General features: G+C 43.8%; 1 protein-coding gene across 1 annotated transcript in view; it reads left to right on the top strand.

The window, feature by feature from the left end:
- Positions 1-214: 214 nt before the first annotated feature.
- The window catches only part of SLC6A1 (solute carrier family 6 member 1), a 64,331-nt gene continuing 48,187 nt past the window's right edge, over positions 215-16,358 (top strand). Inside the window, exon 1 of the mRNA XM_036739083.1 lies at positions 215-243. The gene's annotated coding sequence lies outside the window, so the exon portion shown is untranslated. The remainder of the gene's footprint in view (positions 244-16,358) is intronic.

Below are 16,358 nucleotides of genomic sequence, written 5' to 3'. Positions count from 1 at the left end.
TGTGGGGCTTGGGAGGGAGAGCGAGCAGTGGAGCGAACGAGTAAGGAGCGAGGAGCGGAGCGGGAGCGAATGATCAGAACGGTGTTGCTTGGCTCTGGGCAGCGCGGCGCAGCTTGAGCGGAGCGGACAGAGCGGAGCCTTAACCAGCCCATGCACCTCCTCCAGCCGTCCCAGGAGAGCAGTCCCGGCCCGGCCCGGCCCGGCCAGGCCCCGTCCCGGCCCCGACCCTGGTCCTGGCCGCAGGTAGGGAGGCTGGCTGGTTCGGGGTTCTATGCTCCAGGAGGGGCGCCGGGGAACGAAGGGGTGACTGCCCGGGACCCAGTTCTGTCCCGCGGGGAAAGAGTCTGGGCAGCCTCCCTCTGGAGCTGAACCTTGCGCTTTCTTATCCCAAAGAACTGGGTGGGGGGGGGAAGAGAAAAGGTGGGGGGGTCCCCTCCAAGGTGGGGTGGAGAGAACTGCAAGAATTGGGGGGGTAGGAAAGAGGAGAAAGCACAGCCTCGAGGGGCTTAGGGAGAATGCGCTGGGAGGTTGGACCTGGGAAGGTCTGCCCCGCTGCCCGTTTTCCCCCACCAACCTTCTAAACTGAACAGGGGTCCTCCCTAGAGAATTTGGGAAGAATGTCGCGCAAGCCCCCGAGCAATTGGAAATGAGAGACGGGAGGTCTTCGAGGCTTTTGATTCCATTTCCCACCCTACCGAGGGTTTGGGGACTAACTGCCCCCCTTCCCAACCCAAGTCTCAACTCTATGCTGGAGCTGAGCTCTCTACGACCTCCTCCAATGCCTTCCCTTCGAAGCCTGCCCTACCCCCATCCCCGTGATCTGTCCCTTCCCTTTCAGCGCCCCCCCCCCCCACCTCTTCCCAGTTATTCTTCCAGAGACTAGTAGCCTCGAGGGTGTCTGGAATCTAAGACCCGAGACACCTCTGAACCCCTGATCGGGATGGCTAAGCAAAAGAAACCCAGTTTTCTCTCTGGGCTCCTTGCAAAGGGAGCTTCGAGGATCTTTCCGATGGGTTAGCTTTGTGATATAGATGTTCTGGAGTACAGCTGTTGTATTACCTGTGGGCTGCTGTTGGATTATCTCGGTGTGTGACAGCTGCGTACGACTTGTGTTACAGGAGTAATCCTAAGGTGTTTCAAATGAGTTCTAGGTTTGGGTCAAGAGAGGAGATGTACAAAGTCCAAAAGCATATTTTCTTCTGGAACCTTTTTCTTGTATGACCGCTGCCTCCGCCGCCACCACCTCCCGCTCCCCCACCTCTTGGTTTTTGCACCCCTGTCAAGCCCAAAGGAGAATTCTAAGGACTGAGATTCGGTCTGGCGACATTTTTATTAGAAATGAAAACTGTTTTTTTCCTCCCCTACAAAGTCCTGCCGCACAAGGAGACCAACCTTTTGCCAGTCTTTTCCTCTGGTTAAGCTTCCAAACCAGAAAGCTCCGAGTCTTTTGTCTTGAAGAATTTCAGAGCAGCAAAGCTTCTTAAATGAATGTCTGAACCTCCGGTTCTTGTTCTGAATCTCCCTCTTGGCCTGTCACTGCTTTCACGAAATGAAGGGGGGAAGGGGGAGGGGGGAGAAAGAAGAGGGCCAATGTACATACTAATTATGTATTGAGAATATTTTCTTTTGATGTGAACTTTTTCAAAAATAAATGTTCAAGCAATTTTTGACGGAGAACCCCCACCCCCAAGGCCGCAGAGGGGAAGGGGGGACCTCAGACCCACAAAAGAGATCAGCCATGAATTTTAGGCAAATCATCCCTTGGGGAGTCTACGAAGAACAAAAACAATTTTCTTTATTCTGGGCAATGTAAGGGGAGGTGGGGGTGGGGGGGACCCTCAGGCCATGGGAGCCAAGAAAATGGTCAATAACCATCCCATTTTTGCCTAAGCAGATGTGAATCTGACCATCCTGCATTATCCGGGTTTGGGGCAGTTAGATGACCTTGACCATAGAAGTTGAAGATTGAGACATGTGTATTGACATTTCTAGTATGAAGCAAGCAAAATGGTTGAGGCTACGGTCGTGCAGAAACCCTGAGAGGAAAACAAAGGGAGCTTTTGAGCCAAGAGCTGAATTCATGGTGGGTGCGAGGACAAACAGCAGGTCCAGGAGCAGTGGTGCGGACAAAGAATAGAGAGGAGCTTGTTTCCAAGAGGAACATTAGCTCAGGCTGGGGCTTCGCAGGTGAATTGAAATAAGATCCTCATAAGCGGCCCCAAGGAGTGGGGGAGAGAATAGAACTTCTCCCCACCCCAGAGGAGTAGATACTCCAATTTTGAGAGCTTTGCCTGCTCCCTGCTGGACAGATGGTTAGCAAGAGGCAAGGACTTCCCCAAATCTGGAGAAAATGCTGTTTTCCAAGCACCAGGGAGTGCTTGCTAGCTTCTAATGGTGGAAATGAAAAAAAACTTAGGCTACAAAGGGAAGCAGGATCGAACAATAAATGTATCAAGGTAATGGGCACAGCAATTCCCCTGGGGATCCTCCAACTCTACCTCCGTGAAACATACCAGGCAATGCCAGGCACACAGTGGGTGCTCAGCCAGCGTCTGACGATAAGATTATAAGATTGCAGTTCTCATTGGTATAACAAAACTCAATTCGCCAAACATCTCCTCAAAATGAGTCTAAATTCAGATTGCTATTAACAACTACCTTTGATGGCATCCTATTTCACCAGTTCCACGGTGTAAGACTAAGGGAATGTGCTTTCAGAGGGTTTTGTTTGGAGTAGAAAGAGCACTGGAGCAGGAGCTGGGGACCTGGTCTGCTACTCACTAGCTGTGTGACCTTGAACAAGTCACCATCCATCTCTGAGCCATCCCTATAATAAGGAACTTGAACCAGATGATCTCCAAGGTCCCTTCTAGCCCTGAAATCCTTTCTTGTGCGTAAAAGCAACACTCGTGGTTGCTGTTTATGAAGGTCTCATAAGTGTCTCAAGCTCAACATAAAATCTAGTCTAGAACAAAGGTCAGCCTATTTATTTGGCATTGCATAAAGAAGGATTCTTCTTAGTCCTTTAGCTGCAGGATACACATCCTGAGCCAGTCAGAATTAGGAAGTGTCTTTTTCAGTTTCCTTCTTGCTTGTAAATGGATTATGAGCTGAATGTCGAATCCTTTGGAACTCCAGCTGCCTTTTTGGTTCTATTCAGCACAACCAACAAACCCATATCCATTATTATTTCCATAAGTTAAGATAGCTAAAAATAGCCCAGCCGAAGATAAAATGGGATCACCTTTCAGGAACAGAGAAAAATGAAATCAACAAGTCGATAACCACAAGCATTTACTAAACACCTACCATATGCAAGGAGCTGTGCTAAGCACTGGGGTTACAAAGCAGGGCAAAAAAAAAAAAAAAAACAAACAAAAACCCCAGTCCTTGCACTCAAGGAGCTTGGTCTAATGGGTGGGATTCCTATTCGAGAATAGCCAAAGACAAAGTGGGATCACCTTCCTTTCCATTCATCCTTTAATGATCATATTGCTGACCATATCTGCTGACCCCAGAGAGGACAGGTGGCTGAAATTCAAAACTGGCCTTGACTCAGTGACTGTCCACCTGTTCTGTGGTCCTTCAAGATGGTAAATGAACTCTTATGCCTCAGTGAAGGGGAAGCAGTGACATAACCACTATGGACATCCATTCATCAGATGCAGCCTTGGTGCTGAGTTGAATCAATGCCGCTTTACTCTCCTATACAACCCAAACTAAGAGAGAAATGTTCTATCAACAGACCTCTCTATGTCTGGTTGTATGGTGCCCAAACTTCCCTCCTGGTTCAATCATGTAGGATGTCCCAAACCTTTCTCTGCCCGTAGTACAGTGTAGAGAAACACATTTCCTTTAGTGATGAAAGAGCCCAGCATTGACTCTGAGTGGAATGAACAGCGGTTTCCCTTTTTGCTAGCTTGAATGGCTTGTTAATCACAACCCATGGCAGTGCCTCTTCAACTGCTTCCATGGATTTGGCTCCTACTCCCTAGTCCTTTGCCTGCATTTCCCTTTCTCCAGAGGTGATTGGAATGAATTGGTGCATTATAGGGGGAAAAAGCTGTAAGTGCTAAGTGCCAAAATGGAGCAAAAAAAAAAGAGGGCTTCCTAGAGCCTGTAGCCAAAGTAGCTTTCAGACAGACCCCACACCATTTTCAACCTCTTTCTTACTGCCTCCCTGGGAAACCAATAGAGGCGCAGGGTGGCTATTGGGGTCACTACCATGTGGTCCAGAAGATGGCTGCATTGACATGAGCCAGGGCTATGTGAGAATGGTATGGGGGTGGCAACAGCAGCCGTCCAGCTATCTGGAGGATGAGCCATTTTGTGGATGAATTAATTGAGAGGAGGGAAGTTGAGAATGACAGGTGTGTTTCAAAGGAGAACTATTATGATAAATGGAGTGTAGCTTGGCATTCTATAACTGATTGTCAAGTCACAGGGCAAGTTTGTATATCATAGGACAGCCCCCATTCTCACAATATATGATAAACCCATATAATCAAGAACGGCTACATGGTGTAGTGGGGAAAAACTGGATTTGAAATCAGAAGACCTGGGTTCAAATACCAGCTGTGTAATTTACTACGCTTGAAACCAAAACCAAGTTATTTGACTCTTCTTTGTCTTCAATTTCATCACCTCTCAAAATAGGGGATTAGACTAGATAATCTCTAAATGTCCTTCTAGCTTTAGTTTCTATGATTCTTTGGTCCTCAGTTCTACCATCAGTGTTGATGATGAATGGCACAATATTGTTTAATACTGTATAATTAGTCTCAAAAAAGAACCATACAGTGGCTCCTTCAACTCATAGACTCCCAGAATTTGATGTGGACAGGACCTAAGAGGTCATTTGGTCCCCTTTCCCATATCCCCATCTTCCTGCCTGATGCATAACCCTTTTTATAGGTTCTCAGAGGTCCGTTTCCAAATTTTGTATACAACCTTTCCTCCAGCCACATAATCCAATCCAACCCAATGAGCAGTTATTAAGCACCTACTATATACAAGGCAGTGTGCTGGGCTCCAGGACTACAAAATCAAAAGGAAAAACAATCTCTGCCCTCAAGTAACTTAATCATACCTATCTCATTCTCATGGCTTATCAGGGAAACAGTATAGTATGGTGAAAAGAGTGTCAGGCGATGTAGGTTCAAATTCTGACCTACAATTATCATTTTTGTGGTACCGGAGGAATTCACTTGATTTTTCAGAGTTTCCATTTTCTCATTTGCACAATGTACTTCACAGCGTTATTGCAGCGAAATTGATTTATAAGCTTCAAAACATAAATGTGAGTCCTTGCTGTGTTTATCTATTCCAAAGAAGACGTCATCAGATATTGGAAGGTTGTACCCTTCCGTGATTTTCTAAATAGTATTGCTGTCTTTGAGAACCGATTTCCTATGGAAGCAATAGATGGTAGCAAATGGAGCGGTCAGTTTGGTTTTACTTGATCGGATATGACAACGAAATGGCATCCAATTCGATCTGAGCTGCCCACAGTGAACATTTGTCTATTTTTATATTTCTTGCAAATTGAAAATTACAAGGTGGTCAGAACTTGCCATGTGATTGGCTGTGGCATTCTCAAAGGGGGGTGGAATTGCATCTGAGTGGAACAGGCTGCCTTGGGGTTCCAGAGAGTCATCCATGCCAGGAAGGGACAAACCTATGTTTGCTATTATGACCTTGGGACGGACTATGTGCTTCTGTAGATATAGCTGTTGATGTGTTTTATTAATAATAGTTGGAACTATAGCTCACATAAGATCATGGAGCTAGAAGATACCTCAGAGACCATCTAATGGAACCGCTTTGTCTTGCCTATGAGGAAACAGATGCCTAGTGAGGGTAGATTACTTGCCTCAAGTCACACTCACACAGGTAGCAAGCATCAGGTCCTCTGACTAGAGGGGAGAGAAGGAGGAAATAAGTATGTATACAGTACCCACTGTGCTAAGCAGGTTTTGTTTTGTTTTTGCTGTTTTTAGAAATACTGCATTTGTTCCTTACAACATCCCTGGGAGGCAGGTGCTATTATTGTTATTAATTATTACCATTTTACAATTGAGGAAACTGAGGCAAGCAGTGGTTAAGTGACTTTTCCAGGGTCACACAGCTAGGCTAGTAAGTGTCTGAGGCTGGATTTGAACTCAGGTCTTCCTGACTCTACTCTGTCTACTGCACAACCTAGCTGCCCAACTTTCCACTGTACCACTAAGCTTTTAAGTTTACAAAGAATTCTACATATAACATCATAGATTTGAAGTTAGAGGAGTTTCAAGGACCATTTAATCCAATTCTCTCCTTTTACAGATAAGAAAACTGAATCTCAATAGGGTTAAGTGATTTGCCCAAGTTCATATAGCTAGTCTGAGGAGGGATTTGAATCCAGGCCTCCCCTGACTCCAAGTCCAGTGTTGTATTTACGATACCTCTCTACTTTCATCCTGAAAGAACAGCTCCTCTTGGTGTCAGGAGGAAGGAGGAAGCAGGATAAATTTGCATGGGTTTGGAAGCCAGTACTGGCCAGTACTAGATTTGAAGCCAGTACACCTGTCCCTGAATCCCAGATGTTGTTCATCAGCTTTGTGACCTTGGGAAAATCATACCACCTCTCTCAGCCTCACTTTTCTCATCTGCAAAATAAGGGAGTTGCTCCAAAAGACTCATGATGGAAAATGCTATCCACATCCAGAGAAAGAATTACGGAGTCTGAATGCAGATCGAAGCAAACTATTTGCTCTCTCTCTTTTTTTTGTTTATTTTGTTTCTTCTTTCTCATGGTTCATTCCATTGGTTATAATTATTCTTTGCAATATGACTAATGTGAAAATATGTTTAATGTGAAGGTATATACAGTACTTATATCGGAATGCGTGCCATCTTGGGCGGAGGGGAAGGGGAGAGGAGAGGAAGGGGGAGAAAATTTGGAACTCAAAAGCCTGTGGAACTGAATGTTGTAAACTAAAAATAAATTAATTAATTTAAAAGGAAAAAATAAGGGAGTTGGGAAAAGGTAATTGTTAAGATGCCTTCAGGCTCTAAATACTCTAGTCCTGTTATGATTTCCCAAACAGTGGAGCTCTGTGCATTGACCACAGGACTAGTGATGGAGAAAACAAAATGCTTTTTCATTAATTAGCTATGTGACCCTAGATAAGTCACTTGCTTTCTCTAGGTTTAATTGCTTCATTGATAAAATGAGGGCTATGGACTACTGGGGTTCATAGCATGGGGTCCATGAACTATTTTTTTTGGAAAATATTTTGATAACTATTTCCATAAAATTGGTTTTCTTTGCAATCCTATGTAGCTTATTTTATGCATTTAAAAACATTCTGAGAAGGCCTAGATTGATGTTTAAAAAAGATTGAGAACCCCTGGACTGATTAATCAAGGTGATCCCTTTTAGTTCTAATATTCTGAGAGTAGACGCCATCTCATTCTGCAAGTGCCCAAAGCCTTCACTCTATGTCCAGAAGGAACAGTTAATGAGAATCTCTTTGGGGCTGGAGAGGACTTGACACCTTCACAGACATTCAACTCTTTTGTCTGCAGCCCCACTCACTTATAAAGTCATTTTTAAGTCAAAATAGTGCTAGAATACTGAACAGAGGGAACATTTGGAAACTGGATTTCTTCCCTCAGTTCCTAAGTGTGCTAGCATGGAGACAGCTCCAGGGTCAGCCTCTACATCCACCCAGTAGTTTTACCCTGTTGGCAATCCACGGACCACAGCCTTGACCTTCCCCAGCCATCTCCACTGCTGAGGATCACTAGAAGGGGGAACAGAAGAGAAGGCATGAATGACTCCTCCCCGCCCCCTGGACAAAAGTCAAAGAAAGCATCCTCGGATAGTTGCATTCATTAAGGGCATGTCCTCTCCTGGCAGAAAAGGTGGCATTCAGTTTTGAGCCCTGGCAACCCATTTCTGGGCTTTCACATTCAAATCTGGAGCCAACAAGAAGGGAATTAATTGTCCACCACTTCTGAATAGCCTTCCCACGAAGATGAATCAACAACTCCGTAAGGGTTGAAAAATCAGCCTGATGCTGTAGAAAGAATTTAGAGGCAGTGGCCCTGGGTTCAAATTCTGGATTGGCCCAGACAGCCCATATTGCCTTGGGCAGGACTCTCTGGAGTCCTTTCACTTATAAATTGAGGGAATTGGACTAGATAACCTCTAAGTCTCTTCTAATTTTATATTTGTAGTCCTACCCAATTATTTCATGTGCTGCTGTTGTAATAACATTATAGCTATACTGTGCTTTAAGGATTTCAGAGAGTTTTACACGTTATCTCATTTGATCCTAACAACAATCCTGGGAGATAGGTGCTGTTATGATACCCATTTTATTGTCGAGGAAACTCAGACAGGCATACAGCTAAACCAATAACTGTATGAGGGAGGATGCGAGCTAAGATCTCCTTGGACAGCTAAATGGTGCAGTGGATTCAGTGCCAGGCCTGGAGTCAGAAAGACTTGAGTTCAAATCCAGGCTCAGTAACTAATTTGTAACCCTGGGCAAGTCACTTAATCCTGTTTACCTCAGTTTCCTCATTTGTAAAAATGAGATGGAGAAGGAAATGGCAAACCACTCCAGTATCTTCATCAGGAAAGGCCCAAATGGGGTCACAAAGAGTCAGACACTATTAAAATGACTGAACAACAACTGAAACTTCCTGACTCCAATTCCAACACTGGATGGTCATAAAATTGCAGTTTTTGCTGATCCAGGCCTATTGCCATCCCAATATTCCTTTATGAAATATGCCCTTTGGGGACCTTTGGTTAAACAAAGTTCTGTGACCTCTGCTTGTTGGAAATAACATCCCCAGGTCAAATCAAATCACTGAGTAATTCCTGGGGAGTTCTCCACTCTAGGCCCTTATTCAAGTGGGATCCAATGTTGGTGTTAGAGTTTCTACTTGAACATTGGACAGGTTTTCATGTTTGAGAGATCTGAGACCAGGAATCTCATGCTTTCCTTACCAACACTCCTTCAAGAAGGACCCATCCAGGGACTTCGGATCATAGAAGCAGGTAGGTGGCATAGAGCACTTAGACTTGGAGTCGAGAAGCTCTGACTTCAAATCTGACCTCAGACACTGGGTATGTGACTCTTAGCAGGTCACACCCTTCTTCTAGCCTCAGTTTCCTCATCTGCAAAATGGATATTATAACAATAGCACTCACCCCATAGGATCAAATGAGATGTTATGTAAAATGCTTTGCAAACCTAAAGTGCTATTTAAACGTTGGCTATTGTTACAGGATTATAGATCAATGAGCTAAGAGGGACCTTAGACGTCTCCTAGGCTAACCCCCAACATTTTTCAAATAAAATTTTAAAAAAACAAAATCCTGAAAGCTAGTGCTAAATAGTGACTTACCCAAAGTCATTTGCTTAAGGTCCTCTGACAACAAATATGGTGTCCTCCCCACTATAGAGACTTTTTTACTCAGGTCATTGTCAGGATTGAGTAGGGCAGGGCTGTGTAAGCCAGGGCAAATCCGACTGTGTATGATGCTCTGCCGATCCCAATGTGCTTGTCCAGGTGGAATGCAGTTAGCATGAATACTGAAGGCATTGAAATTGAAAACGAGTCACAACATTTAGCTTGAGGTGGGGTGCAGGTGAAAAGTCTTTGCTTGGGTTACCTAGAGAGATATTACAGACCCGTTGAATGTATCCGAATCTTTGGTTTTGTAGGAACCAGAAGGGAAGGGATTTAGAGTTAATTTACTCCCACCTAATCTTACAGATGAGGCCACTGAAGCCGAGAGAGGTTGAGTGATTTGTCCAAGGTCACACTGGTAGGAAGAGGCAGAATGCGGATCAGAACCCATGGCTTCTGACAACAAACCCAGCTTTCTTGCCACTGCTGCTTCCTATTCCAGGTCCAAGGAGCTTTCCACTTGACCAAATTACTTCCTCTTAGAACCGACAGCTGACACCTGGAAGAGTCTGAAAGAATGTGAATGTCAGCGGCTGTACTCACAGACAGATGCACATGGCCTGGCATTTGCCTGGCCATGTGTCTCCAGGTCAAACCATCACAAGCTAATTTATCCCCTCCCTTAAGGGAGTGGCACTTTCTATTAGGTCACATATAAGAGAGCAATTCCTCCCCCTAAACTGCCCAGACCTGAAGCCCTGAGCCCCCACCTTGGGTCCAGAAACTGGCAACTTCAGGTAATGGGAAAAACCTTACTACTTTTAGCATCTGAGTGCCTGGCTTTAGTTCCCAATGATCCTCCTTACTGCTTGGACTGCCTTGGGCAAGTCACTAAACCTGAGATTCATCTGTAAAATAACGGAGTTGGCCAAGATCTCTAAGGCTCCTGCGATTGTCATTGTCAATCTCACTGTCTATCATTTATTATCCTTTTTAGATCCACTTCATCTTAAACCTGGGGCTTTCTCTCCAAATCTCCCTTGGTGATGTGACTCAGTGGACCCCATGGGGGGGGGAGGATTGGAATTCAAGCCCATTGGTACAAATCACAATAGGTTGAATAAGATGTTCAAATCATAGCAAGAGGGTGCTGTTGGCTTCTGTTATTCTTGCTGAGTTTCTCTTAAAAGGACCAGAATAAAGATTGAACAGAAGCAGCTACCATCAGCCTAGTCAAATTCTTCCAGAAATGGTCAGTATACCCACATCACAGAATCCCACAGGGTTTGGGGCTGAGTGCTAGAGACAACCTTCCTTAACTTGGTATTTCTTTCCAATGATCCACACTAGTAGTTTGCATGAAGAACCTGTGAGTTAAGGGAAGAGAGGAGAGGGGGGTGGGACAGAGGGGGCAAAGTGGGGAAGACTTGGAGGTAGGTTTCTAACTTTATAAAGATCTGTAAAGGTACCATGGAAAGATATATTTAACAAGATACATTTATTATTTGTATTTTAACGTCATGTTTCTTAGGACCTATAGCTGGGATGGGCTCTTAAAAAACATCTAATCCAATCTCAAGTTTACAGAAAAGGAAGCCATAGAGGGTGTGTGACTTGTCCAACACTCCAAGTAAATGTCCACTAAACATATACATGAAATATGTCTAGACAGATATATTTAATTTTCAAGTTGCTTAGTACAGTGAAAAGAATTTTGGGCTAAGAGGGAGTTGGAAAGTCTAGTTTATAGCCCCAACTCAAAATTAACTACATAAATCTGAGTAAAGTGATCTCCCCCTATAGGCCTCAGTTTCCTTATTTGTTAAAAGGACTGACTGCTCCTTCTACAATCCTTTTCAGTCCCCATATTCTGTGATTCTCCAAAAGAGCAGAAGGAAATCAGCATGCATGGCTTCCTCCTCCATTTTCCCCTTTCTAATAGCTTCCCCCAAATTAATGACTTGAGTGGAAGATAATGGCCCTTTCTCTGAATGGCATTGAATGCCATTAATGATATGGTACAGATGTAGCAATGTTAATTATACCATGGATATTAAGTGAAAATCTCAACCCCAGAGGAGTTAAAAGGCACCACTGGAATTGTGAGTGGAGAGCTTAAAAGGCGATGCCATTGTCATAGGCAAATGAAGAATGCTCCGTGCTCAGACAGTGCATCCTTCGTCCAAAAGCACCTGCTGTCATTCAGACCCATTCTCTACTTAGGGAGGTGATATCAGATGGTGATTCCTTTGTGGGGAGAAAAGTACATGCCTCAGAACCACTGGATGAAAGAAGGAGGCTTGATGGGATCCTTCTTAGGAACTGAGCCTGCCTGATGAACTGTGTCTACATGGGCAGATAGGGGAAAGCAAGTCAGGCTGGGCTCCCTGAAAGTTTTTACAGGACAATGATTTGGAACCCAGCTCTTTCTAGGTTGTATGGATATGCTGCCAGATGAACCAATCAATCAGTCAACAAGTGTGCCAGGCACTGAGCATACAAAGACAAAAATCCCTGCTCTCACAGGGATCACATTTTTTCAAGGGACAATATGTATGTGTGTACATATGCCCTCCTTGGTTTCTGGTGGAAAAACAAAATTGAAAGAACATTTGCAACCAGTGAGAGAAGGAGGCTGTCAACATCTACATATGTATGTATGTGTGTATGTATATACACACATACAAACATACACACACACACACACACACACACACACACACACTACTAGCTCTAGTCAGGTCCCTTTTTCTCTCTGGGTCTCAGTATCTTTCTCTGTAAAATGAGGTTATTGAGCCAGATGGAGTGTCTTTAAGTTTCCTTCCAGTTCTAATATTCTTTTATTCTAACTTCCCTAACCCTCTAAATCTGTGTCCTCATCCGTGTAGTGAGAATTATAATAACCTGTGTAGCTGTCATTGAGATCTTAGACTTCTAGATCTGGAGCTGGAAGGGACCTCAGAGCCATCTAGTCTAACTCCTTCATTTTACAGACAAAGTAACTGAGGCTCGAGGGGGCCGAAATGGAAGGTTTGATGCTGGAAGCACCTGGAGGCAATGCAATATCTTTGTTAAATCAAATATCCCAGCTCAAGGAAGACCATTGGTTGGCTAAGATTGTCCATACCTCTCTGTTCATCAGATTACATTTCTCAGTTGTTCTCTCTGTCCCCTCCCATTCACCTCCCCCTGCTTGCTTCCCACTTAGCCCACTCTTAGCAGGTTTCTCTACCCTTGTCCTTCCTCCAGGACCATTAGCACCTGGCAGACTGAAGGGAAGAAGCCCAATGTGCCTGGAATAATAGAACTGGGGGAAGGATTCTGGTTGCCGTGACAACAGAACATGTGCCCTCAGAAGATAATGGGGGAGCCGGAGCCCGGAGCTTGATGCTCTGTGTGTGGAATGTTGATTCAGGCAGCTCTGATGAATTTGTTTGTGGGGGTTCATCCCTTCTCCCCGTGTTCTTCCCTTCTCCATAGGGAATGTGTTCATACTGACAGGAAAATGGCCATGCCTTACTTGGTTTCTGGTGGAAAGACAATATTGAAAGCATTTGCAAACAAGGGGAGAGGGAGGCTGTCAAGCATTCATTTCTCTGACCTACAGGTTGGATATTGGAAACTGTTGTATGTATATGCGCATGGGCATGAGGAAGCGTTGTTTGTTTGTTTTTTTTCAACCAACAAGCATTTATTCTTCCCTTATTCCTCCATCAAAAGAAAAATTCTTAAAGAAAAACAAAACCCTTGTAAAAAAAAATGTGGAGTCAAGCAAAACAAATTTTCTCATTGGCCCTGTCCAAGATGAATGTCTCATTCTGCACCTTGAGTCCATCGCCTCTCTGTCAGGAGGCGAGTAGTATGCCTAATCATAAGCTCCCTGGAATTATGGGCATGTCCATATCAACCCAATCGATCAGATTTCTTAAGTCTTTTACATTCTTTATCTTTACAATGTTGTTGTTATTCTATGAAATATTTTCCTGATTCTGCTTCACTTCACTTAGCATCAATTCATACAAGTCTTCTCAAGTTTGTCTAAAACCATCCTTTCCTCATTTCTTATAGCACAATAGTATTCCATTACATTTGTACACTATAGTTTGTACAGCCTTACCCTAACTTGTGGGCACTCCCTCAGTTTCCAGTTCTTTGCCACCACAAAAAGAGTGAAACAATTCTATTTGCAGCCCTCTGAGGCAGTTGGATGCAGTAGCCTCCAAGGTTCCTTCCAAATCTAAATCTATGATCTATTTCCATACTCAAAGAGCCCACTTAAGACTAGGGTCCCAGATGGCAGCAGGATAGAATCCAGGATGATGTAGAAAGTGGAGTCTGGGAGGAAAACAAGGCCCAAAATTCCTTCCTTACACATGGTAGATAACACAATAAATACCTATTTTCCAAACTACTTTGTATGAAGTACAAAGGTGACCCTGGGTTCCAAAAAGCTACATCAGCAAGGCACCAGACAACTGCTCCTACTAAGTTGGCATGTCTGAGAGTGTGTGGTCCATAGCAGGTGGTGGGTCATCTAGGGACTAGCAGACCAACACTGAAAAAGACAAATCCATCCCAGGAGGGGTGGGCATCAAAAGAGGAGGATTTTGGCCACACAAAGTCTCAAAGCCCACCTCCTAAGATGGCAGCAGATTCTTAACCTGGGGTCCATGGACTTACCTTTAAAATATTTTATAATATTATCTATATCCTATAAATTTTTTCTTATGCATGTAAAAACATTATTCTGAAAATGTTACCTACCATAGGCTTCACCAGTAAAGGTCCATATTTAAGACACAGTTAAGAACCCCTGGCCTAAGGTGTGGAGCATTTGCAATTTATTTCAGTGGCAGAAGTGCCCATATTGGTGAAACCATGGATTTATGGGATTATAAACAGAGCTAGAAAGAACCTCAGAGTGCTCTCTCTCTCTTTCTCTCTCTCTCCCCCTCTCTCTCTCTCTCCTTTCTCCTTCTCTCTTTCTCTCTCCCTTTCTGTCTCTTCTTCTCTCTCTTTTTCTCTCCCTTTTTCTCTCTCTCTCTCTTCTCTCTCTGCTCTTTCTTTCTCCTCTCTTTTTTTCTTTCTCACTCTCCCTTTCTCTCTCTCTCTCTCTGTCTCTCTCCTCCCATTTCTCTTCTGAAGGATCATCATTTCATAAAGTCATACATTGTTAGATCTGGGAGAGATCTTCAAGATAATCCATTCTCACTCCTTCATCTAGTTACAAATAACTAAACTAGACCCAGAGAAAAGAGGTGACTTATCCAAGACCAAAGGAATAAAAAGGAATTAAAAGTTAATAGAAATTGGGGATAGACTCACTGAATGAGAACTGGAAGAAACCTCTGAGATCATCAAGCCCAACCACTACCTAAAAAGAAATCCCCTATACAATGTCCCTAACCAGCAGTCATCAAGACTCCACTCCAAGACCCTGAAGTGATGGAGAATGCATTAATGAAGGGAAATAGCATGGCATATTGGATAGAGCTGTGGACCTGCAGTAAAAAGACTTGACTTCAAATCCCACCTCCATCACCTACTAGCTATGTAAACCAGGGCATGTCATTTAAACTCTCTGTGCTTTAGTTTCCTCACCTGTGGAATCAGAGGCTTGACCTCTAAGGTCCTTTCCAGTAACTCCACAATCTTATGAACTCCCACAGTCACCCAGTCCACTCAAAGATCTCTAGCTAGTCCTCAGCTGTCTGAGCCGAAGTCATACTTCTTTTTCTTTGTTAGCCTAACTCTCCATTCTAGAGGATGGTCCTTATGGGATCACTGCATAGATAGATTCACGAAATCCAATGACTTTGAGGAAGGTGGAAAGGCTGTGATTGAAATCAAGTAGCATGTCAAATTCAAGCAGGAACTTAAAGCCATGTAGTTGGAAACTGAGCCCCAGTTGGGGGAAATAGCTTGTCCAAGTTTGAGGTGAGCTCAAGGCAGAGAAGAGAATAGGTAAATTTCATAACTATGGATAAGGGAAGAATTTTTGACCAGACAAGAGATGGATACATAACAAAGCAGTATGAGGGAATGCCCCTAGCAGGGCACCTAGGTGGCACCATAGTGCACAGACTTGGAGTCAAAGCTTCTCTTCCTAAGTTCAGATCTGACCTCAGACACTTACTGGCTATGTGACCCTGAGCAAGTCACTTAACCCTCTTTGCTTCAGTTTCCTCATCTGTAAAATGAGCTATAGAAGAAAATGGCAAAACCAATCCAATATCTTTGTCAAGAAAACCCCAAATGGGCTCATGAAGAGTCAGACACAACTGAAATTACTGAACAATAATAACAAAATGAAGGAGTTAGACTGAATCAGTCAAACTCACAGAGAAAGAGGCCCACTAAATTATGTAGGAATCCCTCTGAGACACATGTTGACTTAGAAAACTACATGTTAACATTATCTATGTTCTAATGTATTTTTTTAGTTTGTTAATCATTTCCCAATTATATTTTAACCTGGATGGGTCAGTACCCCCCTTTGACACCTCTGCACTAGGTCACCCCTAAGGGTCCTTTCTAATCTATGACCCTATAATTCCATTAGTCATCTCTTACTGTGTGGCTGGCACATCTTTTTTAAAAAATCATTTCCCTGCAGATGTCCTTTACAGCATTTCTCTGCAGAAATCATTAGTTATGACATAGAGAAGCTGGAGCTGTAGAAAATTCAATATATGAAACTCTGAGCTTAAAATGTTATGGGGCCTCTTGTTCATATTAAAGGGGATTCTTGGGGCAGCTAGGTGGTGCAGTGAGTAGAGCACTGGCCCTGAAGTCAGGAGACACCTGAGTTCAAATTTGGCCTCAGACACTTGACACATTCACTAGCTGTGTGACCTTGGGTAAGTCACTTAACCCCAAATGCCCTGCCTTCCCCTGCTCCAAAAAAAAAGAAAAAAGAAAAGAAAAGGGGTTCTTCATGTTAGAAA

This window comes from Trichosurus vulpecula, chromosome 9 (assembly GCF_011100635.1).
Source record: "Trichosurus vulpecula isolate mTriVul1 chromosome 9, mTriVul1.pri, whole genome shotgun sequence".
Classification (NCBI taxonomy): Eukaryota; Metazoa; Chordata; class Mammalia; order Diprotodontia; family Phalangeridae; genus Trichosurus; species Trichosurus vulpecula.
This window is presented reverse-complemented; position numbering and strand designations above follow the sequence as displayed.